Genomic DNA, 8918 nt, shown 5'->3' with positions numbered 1-8918 from the left:
ATTCAGCTCTGTCTCCAGGAACGTAAGACGAGACTCCGTGCTGAGAAAATACCGCCATCAGTCCCCTCCACAGCAAAGGCTGATGTCACACACGGAGACGTTTTTCCAGGAAAGAGAACTATGTCCCCTTTGCTCCATAATCCAAGAAGGAGATCAAACACAGGTCCTCACATGTCAAAGGAGGCTCGATGGCGTTTGTCCTTCTTGGCTTCCAGCCTGCATTGATCACTTCTAGTCAAGCAACGAAATTCTGTTTCCAGTGCAGTCGCCCCGTGTCGGACTCATTTGCCTGAGTTTAAAAGCAGCCAGGCAGCTCTTTCTCCTCCAGCCCGGCAAGATGCCCAAGAGAAAGAAGGCCAAGGGGAAGAAGGTGGTCCCAGTCCCTACCGTCGTGAAGAAGCAGGAGGCTAAGAAGGTGGTGAATCCTTCGTTTGAGAAGAGGCCTAAGAACTTCAGCATTGGGCAGGATATCCAGCCCAAGAGAGATCTCACGCGCTTTGTCAAATGGCCCCGCTACATCGGGCAGAGGGCCATCCTCTATGAGCGGCTCAAAGTTCCTCCTGCCATTAACCAGTTCACCCGGGCCCTGGACCGGCAAACAGCTACCCAGTTGCTTATACTTGCCCACAAGTACAAGCCAGAGACCAAGCAGGAGAAGAAGCAGAGGCTGCTGGCCCATGCTGAGAAGAAAGCTGCGGGCAAAGGGGATGTCCCGACTAAGAGACCACCTGTCCTTCGAGCAGGCATCAATACAGAGAACAAGAAGGCTCAGCTGGTGGTGATTGCCCACGACGTAGACCTTCCTGCCTGCCCTGTGTCAGAAGATGGGGGTCCCCTACTGCACCATCAAGGGAAAGGCCAGGCTGGGGCAGCTGGTCCATAGGAAGATGTGCACCACTGTTGCCTTCACACTGGTTAACTCGGAAGACAAGGGTGCTCTGGCCAAGCTGGTGAAAGCTATTAGGACCAATTACAATGACAGATATGATGAGATCCGCCGCCACTGGGGAAGCAACGTCCTGGGTCCTAAATCTGTGGCTCGAATTGCCAAGCTGGAAAAGGCCAAAGAACTCGCCACTAAACTGGGTTAAATGTACTGCTGGGTTTTCTGTACATAAATATAATTACAAACCTTCAAAAAAATAAGCAGCCAGGCGGAGTTATCTGTTCTTCTTGTTCCTGATCAACCTCAAACACAAAATCCACAAGTCAGTAATTTAAAGTGTGGCCCTGCCTAGGAGCTGGTTACCTTTCTCCCTCAGCAAGCATTCCTCGCCTTACACGTGATGCTAAAAGCCTTGCTGGCCACCGTGAAGGGTGACAAGAGAGATGAAGCACACTGTCTTCTACATGAGGACGTCGAGTGTAGTATTTACCTGTGCTTGGAACTGAGGGTGTCCAGTGGCTGCTTCCCCAGCTCTTCCCAGGTCTTGGGCTCATCTCTGTCCCTCAATATCTCTATGTCCCATTTGTTCAAGGTCTGTGAAGATATTCCCATTGGGACTTGACTTGTTCTCCATTTTCAGGTTGTCTCGTGATGAGCCGAGAAGAGGGAGGGCTCTGTTTACTAAAATGCTTGCTCAATCCTGAGGATCTGAGTTAGATTCCCTAGAGCTGATTTTTAAAAAGCTGTGTGTGGAATGCAAGCTTGTAATGCACTGGGAAGGATCACTGGGCCTCACTGGCCAGCCTGCCTAGCCTACCAGGTTCCAGGCAAGTAAGAGATCCTGTCTCAAAACTGAAAAGGCAGGCAGCTCTAAGAAGTGACAGCTGGGGATGTCCTCTAGCCTCTATACGTAAATGCACAACCTTAGTACACATAAACACACATATGTGTACACACACACACGCACAAACCTCCTTTTCTCTCCATTTCTCCAGACAACTTATGAACTCAGCCACATTCTCATCCCCTGTTCAGCCATGACTTCACAACTACAAGTGGTCAAGAAGAAGTAAGTAAGGCGGGGTTAATCCATTGCTGGTTTTCCAGCAACTATAAGACTTCTTGGGTCTCTCTGTTCTAACTTCACTCTCATTTCTGCCATAGCAAAGCTGTATGTTGTACTGATGGCTGGTATTGGCTCTCTGCCTTATTCCAGAGAGGAGCTGGAGTAAGGGAACGGTGTTCTGGAAAGTGTGTGACCAAAATTAAACTGTGGTGGAGTCGGTCCTCAAAGCTTCCTCCTCTGCTCTCGGTCCTCATTCATGGAAACACATAACTAGCCCAGACTACCTGAAGAAATGGAAAGACCCAAGTCAGATCAGTCATAGACTACTGGTCTTGGTCTAAGGGGAAGAGAAATCCCACAACTCGACTGGAGGGGTCAAACTGCAGCTGGGTGAAAGGAATCACTTCCTTCCTGGAGATAAAGCCAGAGAACAAATGGCTAAGAGGCTTCCACCAAGTTCCTCATGATGTACAACAGACAATATGGAGATGGGAGGGAGAGAGGTGCTATGGATAGTAGTCTTGTCACTTGTATTTTAATAAAATGTTGATTGGCCAATAGGCAGGCAGGAAGTATAGGCAGGGTGACCAGGCAGGAAGCAAAGGTGGGGCAATCAGAAGAGGAGAATTCTGGGAAGAGGAAAGACTGAGTCTGCAGTTGTTACCCAGAGACAGAGGAAGCAAGATGAGAGGTACCAAGCCATGTGGCTAACATAGATAAGAATTATAGGCTAATATGTAAGCTATAAGAGTTAATATGAAGCCTGAGCTAATAGGCCAATCAGTTTATAATTAATGTAGACCTCTGTGTGTTTCTTTGGGACTGAACTACTGTGGGACTGGTGGGGGGCGGGGGGCAAAAACCTCAATCAACAAATGGCACCAATGTGGACAACTAAACCCACTTAAAACCTGAGAGAGTTTGGGAAGGAATTCTAGACACAAAAGGAACAGAGTTAAGCTTGGCTTCTTGGTAGCAGCATTTTCTCAAGTGGGCTCTGTTTGCTAAAGACAAGCATGTCTCATTTAAGAGAGGCTTCCTGAATCAGCTTTAGCTGCAAAAACTTTGCAGCTCTTTTAAGAGGCCCCACCTCAAAAAACTTCAATGGTGTTGATGAATATCTGATAGCATGCTTCTTTGTGGTGACAGGGACCTTGAAACACTATAGAGTTGTGGCAATAAACATGGCTCCAACCAGTACCTCTGCCATGTGGCTAGACTCTCAGAAAGCTAAGGAATGGGGTGGATCCAGCTGTCAAAGCCACAGTTTTAATCCTAGTCATATTGCTTACCAAATTAAAGACTCATGTGATCAGAAAAAAAGAGATAAACAGTAAAGATAGTTTCAAAGACAAAGAAAACCTCTATATGGTTTACAGTGTGTTAAAAAAAAATGTAGGCTTGGGAGAAAAAGAAAAAGGATAAAGTCCTTAAAATAAAAAAGAAAGAAAGATAGAGTTGGGTATGGTGGCACACACCTTTAATCCCAACACTTGGGAGGCAGAGGCAGATGGACCTCTGTGAGTTCAAGGACAACCTGGTCTACGGAGTGAGTGCCAAGACAGCCAAAGATACACAGAGAAACTTAGTCTCAAAAAAACCAAAAAATAAAAATAAAAGAAATAGAGTTTAAAATAAAGCCATGTAAAGATGGAAAATACACAGAGAGTCTGGATACTATATGTTATTCTGTTGTCTTTCAATTATTTGATGGCTGATGAAGGAGCAACAGCTGCTAAAAGACATTTGATTACAAATGCTGCTGGATTAATACAACATATATATTTTGAAAATGCTTTGACTTCAAAATTTAAGCCAAAAAAATATGTTACTTTGGAGAAGAGGTTTTGTTTTTGTTTCTACAGGAAATGAGAGGCTGTGGATTCATTCTGGGCTAAGAAGAATCAGGTTTTATCAAGGAGGACCCCTGAGAAATCTCTGATAAGAGCAGATGACCCAGATGTCTGAGTTCTACATTCAGAACAGTTTCAAGACTGCTGGCTAAAATGACCAAGCCTCACAGAATACTCCAGTCAGGACTTGATTATAATTTTAAATTTTCTTTAGGTCCCCACAAGATTAACAGCACCCCAATCAGGTGGAAGTAGCCTGAAAAACTATGCCCACATTCCCAAAAAATAAATTATGGACATTTGTCTTTGTTTAGAGTGTTGGTTGCAAGTTGTTATGGATAATGGTCAGGATAAAAACTAAACAAAGGACATTGGGTTCAGAGTTCTTGCTTTGAAATAAAAGGGGAAGTGCGGTTGGAAAATAGTCTTGCACTTTGTAAAGATTTGTCACTTGTATTTTAATAAAATGCTAATTGACCGGTAGCCAGGCAGGAAGTATAGGCAAAGTGACCAGCCAGGAAGTAGAGGCAGGATGACCAGAGCAGGAGAATTCTGGGAAGAAGAAAGGCTGAGTCTGCATCACCCAGACACGGAGGAAGCAAGATGAGGATGCCTCGCTGATAAAGGTATCAAGCCATATGGCTAACACAGACAAGAATTATGGATTAAGATGTAAGATATAAGAGTTTATAAGAAGCCTAAGCTAACAGGTCAACTGGTTTATACCTAATGTAGACCTCTGTGTGTTTCTTTGGGACTGAACAACTGTGAGACCAGTGGGGACAAAAACCTCAGTCAACAGAGAGGGAGCAAGGTGAGCTGCCCCATGGTCTAGGCACACTAGCCCTTCAGTCCCCTCTCTTGCTTCAGTTGTTCAGAGGCAGAGCACTATGGTTTGAGCCTGAATGTCCCCGACAGGCTCATGTTTTGAATGCGTGGTCTCTGCCTGGCAGTGCTAGAGTCTCTTGGGTTCTTAGGAGGTGGAGCCTGGCTAGCGGAAATGGGTCACTAGGGGCAGGACTTTGAATACAGCCCCATCCCTGGTTTCAGGCAACACTTTCTGCTTCCACATCCAATCCCTCTGCCACCCATTTCCACCACCATGAACTCACGAAGCCTTTCCCTCCGTGAAGGAAACCACAAAGTAACCCTTTTTCCACTAGGTTGCTCATGGGTAGTGTCCCATCTCAGTGGCACCAAAGTTACCCAGAACCTAAAATGGACACCTCACACTGAAGTGGAGACGCCTATCACTCCAGTCTTTGCTGAAATCCATGCTTGTTAACTGTAACTGGTTCCCAAAACCCAGATATGTCAGACACTCCTGTTGTCTAAGAATTGGGCTTTCCAAGGAAAACTGTGTAATGTGAAAGACAGTGCCAGGGACTGGAGAGATGATTCATTCAATAAATGCTTGCCTTGCTGAAGCAGCATTTCAATTGTATTGTAATAAATAAAAACTGCCTGAAGATCTGAGAGTAAAACAGTCCCACTGGCCAGTCTTACAGACCAGATTTTGGTAACCCACACCTTTAATCTCAGTAGCCACCGTAGTTGCCATAGAAACTGGGCAGTGCATGTCTTTAATCACAGTGGTGCACACCTTTAATCCCAGTCCTAAAGAGGATTACAAAAGGGGAAGAAGCAGCTCTCAAGTCACAGGTCGCCTTCTGAGATTCCTGGAGGCAGGATTACCGTTTCAGAGTGAGGTTGAGGTAAGAGCCAGTGGCTGGCTGTTTTGCTTTTCAGATCTTAAGGTTGAGTCCCAATTTCTGATCCTGAGTTTTTATTAATCGTGAGGACCTGAATTTGATCCCCAGAACCCACACAAAAAGCCGGACATGGTGTTGTGTGCTTCTGACTCCAGCAGTAGTTGGGGGGAGGTGAAGACAGCAGATCCCTGAGGCTGACTGGTTAGTCAGCTGAGCTTAATGGTGTGAGCTCCAATGGAGAGGTCCAGTCTTGAAAAACAAGGCGACCAGCTGGAGTGCTCACAATTCTTCCTAGATGCCAAGAGATTAACAAACCTTACAGCATTTTGTCAAAGATCCCAGGAAGAACAGGCTGTTTCCACACTCCAGAAGAAACTAAGGCACAGAGAGATTCACTCTTTCCCCAAGTCAAGGGCAGAGGCGGGATTCCAGAAATATCCCTGGAAGATGGGTTTGGTCTCAGTGGATAGACTGGCTATCATCTCCCCACTTCTGGTCTTTCTTAATTCCCATACCCCAAGTTCTGGCTTATACAGGGTTGGGGCCTTTTCCACGGGGAGACAAAAAAAAATAGGGCAACTATAATTATAGGTCCCATGTCAACCTTATCTTTAGGGGGTCAGAGGACCTGGTGATGGCCCATCTGTCCGTATCTGCTGTAGGCTCCTTCCCTGTATATGGGTGGATCCGTGAGATGACACTGGAAACCTGCAGAGCTATAGGGGAGGTGAGGACCATGGGGTATGTGAAGGCACCCTGGCCAGCTCAAGTGTGGTGATCATGGCTCTGGCAGGCCATGCCCTTCTCTCCAATTCCTTCTACCTTGCAAAAAAAAAAATTACACTTCTAAAGCTAACCACCAAAGTCTATTCCCTTATTTGACCACTTCCTCCTCCTGAGGCTGACTGCCATGGTCCAGCTATCAAAGTATTGAAGTCCAGCAATTAAAAGCCCCTTTGGATCACCTAATTAACATATGCAATCAAAATTAAATATCTCATCCTAACACAGGGTTTCCCCTTGTACCTTTATAAATTGACATTTGTCACTGAGCCACGTCTGTCTTCCCTCTACCCAGAGGCAGCCCTTTGTCCCTCTGGGACAAATATCCCTGCCCCTTTCCCTGGTTCCCATCCCCTTTTTCATCTTCTATCTCCCCTACTACTGCATCCTAGCCCATCCTAACATAACCTCTCCTTTTGCTCCTCTTAAAAATTGCACCTACAGGCTGGGCAGTGGTGGCACACGCCTTTCATCCCAGCACTCGGGAGACAGAGGCAAGTGGATCTCTGTGAGTTGGAGGCTAGCCTGGTCTACAGAACAAGTTTCAGGACAGGCTCCCAAGCTACAAAGAAATCCTGTCTCAAAAAAAAAATACACATGCAAGGTCATTTGCTGCAGTTTTTCTGCCTGAGACAGAAAGCAGCCACTTTAACTCTTCTTCCGATTAAAAAAGGATCTCTCTGTGAAAACAGATGCTTAGGTGTGGTTTGTGCCTAATCTGGGGTCCAGGAGAAAGCCCCACTGTGCAAGGGGTCTCCTTCAGTATGGGTCTCTCCACATTGACTGCAGGCTCCAGGTCAGGACCCACCTAAGGTTGGAACTTGTGGGCAGGCTCAGACGTGAGCAAGGGACATCCTCCTGACCCATCTGATGAGCAGTCCTCTGGTTCTGTTGCAGGACCTGTAAGGATATAAGAAGGAAATTGTTAGTAATTTCTGCATTGTGAGCTTCTTGAATATGGGGTGCATTTGGCCCTTAGAAGGCCAAAAGACAGGGTGGCCCAATTTCGGAAAGTGCCAAGGACATATGTAAGGTCCCCTTCTTATTCATCCTCTCTACTTGTCCTGAGTATGGTGGGTTATAGGCACAGTGTAGTTTCCAGCTAATGTTTGGGGCCTTTGCCAGGTTTAGAGAAACTTTGTCCATGAAGACCAGGACATTGTTGGACCCCAGGAGAGGGGCAACTCAAATCTAGGAGCTAAAGTCTTGAAGGAGGCTATTGAAGTCCAGAGAACCAACCCCCATGGGTTTGATCTCTGTGAAGTTCACTTCCCAGTGGTGCTTCCTCAGGCCAGATTCTGGGACTTTCCTTCCTCCTCTGGGCTTCACCTGTATACAAGTGGCAAATCTGTATATAATGTCCTCAACAGGATTGTCTAGTTGACGGATGGAATATCTGGGCCTGTGTGACTCAGCAGTCTTGGTTGCCCCGAGATGGGTGGCCTGGCAGAGTTTGGTGAGCGTCAGTCTTCTGACAGCAGCAGAGAGTACATGTGTCCTGCCTGGCTGAACCACCACCCATTGGCCTCCTGGTTAAGGCGCACTTGGTTTCTTCCTATGTTCAGATTGGGCACTGGAGCCAATCAGACTCAGACAGAGTAACCAAGCCCCATGGTTCTAGGGCTGCCTTTTGGGCAGCCAAGTTTGCTGCCTCATTCCCTTGGGCCTCTGGGAATTTTCCTTGCTGATGCCCTTTGCAGTGGACAATGGCTACCTCACTTGAAAACCAGAGGGCTTCTAGTAGGACCAGGATTTCCTCTTTGTTCTTGATTTCTCTTCTGGGTGAGATGAGAAAATCCTCTTATTATAGAGAGCCCTGTGGATGCGGTCTGTAGCAAAAGCATACCATCCGTCTGTGCACATGGTGACAGCTCTGTCCTTCCTGCCCCCACCATCTGTCTGTCTTTCTGTCCGTGTACATGGTGACAGCTCTGGCCTCCCCCCACCATCTGTCTGTCTGTGTACATGGTGACAGCTCTGTCCATCCCCCACCATCTGTCTGTCTGTGTACATGGTGACAGCTCTGTCCATACCCAACCATCTGTCTGTCCGTGTACATGGGGACAGCTCTGTCCATCCCCAACCATCTGTCTGTCCGTGTACATGGTGACAGCTCTGTCCTCCCCCTACCATCTGTCTGTCCGTGTACACGGTGACAGCTCTGTCCTCCCCCACCATCTGTGTACAGGGTGACAGCTCTGTCCTTCCTCCACCATCTGTCTGTGTACATGGTGACAGCTCTCCCAGTGAAGTACCTGGGTTCCCTTGGGGAGCTCAGCACCTCTTCTGCTTCTCGCAACAGGACATCCATTAGGTTGGGTCTCGTGGACTGGACCTCTCCAGTCATTCACAGGCAAACACGGAGGGGCTCTCTTCGGTTATTGTCTGGCAGCAGGCTAACTGTGCTGAATTTGTACAGGATTAGATGCTGGGCTGATCCAGGAAAATAGTCTGATATTGTGGAGCACTGGATAGCTGCCTCTCTGGGATCCCCCTCAAGAAGCCGCTACTAAGTGTGATGTGGTTAGGAACAATTCCTGGCCCTAAGTCTGTTGTCTACTTACTTTACTCACATGGCTGAGGGAGGCAACTGCCAGCAGACAATCCCCCAACCAGCA

At 47.1% G+C, this 8918-nt stretch overlaps 1 long non-coding RNA gene and 1 pseudogene across 1 annotated transcript; one reads left to right on the top strand and one right to left on the bottom strand.

Moving 5' to 3' along the window:
- Positions 1 to 337: 337 nt before the first annotated feature.
- On the top strand, positions 338 to 1091 carry LOC126513052 (60S ribosomal protein L7a-like; annotated as a pseudogene).
- A 4431-nt stretch (positions 1092 to 5522) lies between these two features.
- LOC126514053 (uncharacterized) lies at positions 5523 to 8685 on the bottom strand. Its single transcript, XR_007595497.1, has 3 exons — positions 8556 to 8685; positions 7109 to 7200; positions 5523 to 5808 (listed from the first exon to the last, which is right to left on the bottom strand). It is a non-coding gene; the product is annotated as an uncharacterized lncRNA (long non-coding RNA).
- Positions 8686 to 8918: the final 233 nt, after the last annotated feature.

Source organism: Alexandromys fortis, unplaced genomic scaffold (assembly GCF_014885135.2).
Source record: "Alexandromys fortis isolate MF-2015 unplaced genomic scaffold, M_Fortis_MF-2015_v1.1 scaffold_29, whole genome shotgun sequence".
Classification (NCBI taxonomy): Eukaryota; Metazoa; Chordata; class Mammalia; order Rodentia; family Cricetidae; genus Alexandromys; species Alexandromys fortis.
This window is presented reverse-complemented; position numbering and strand designations above follow the sequence as displayed.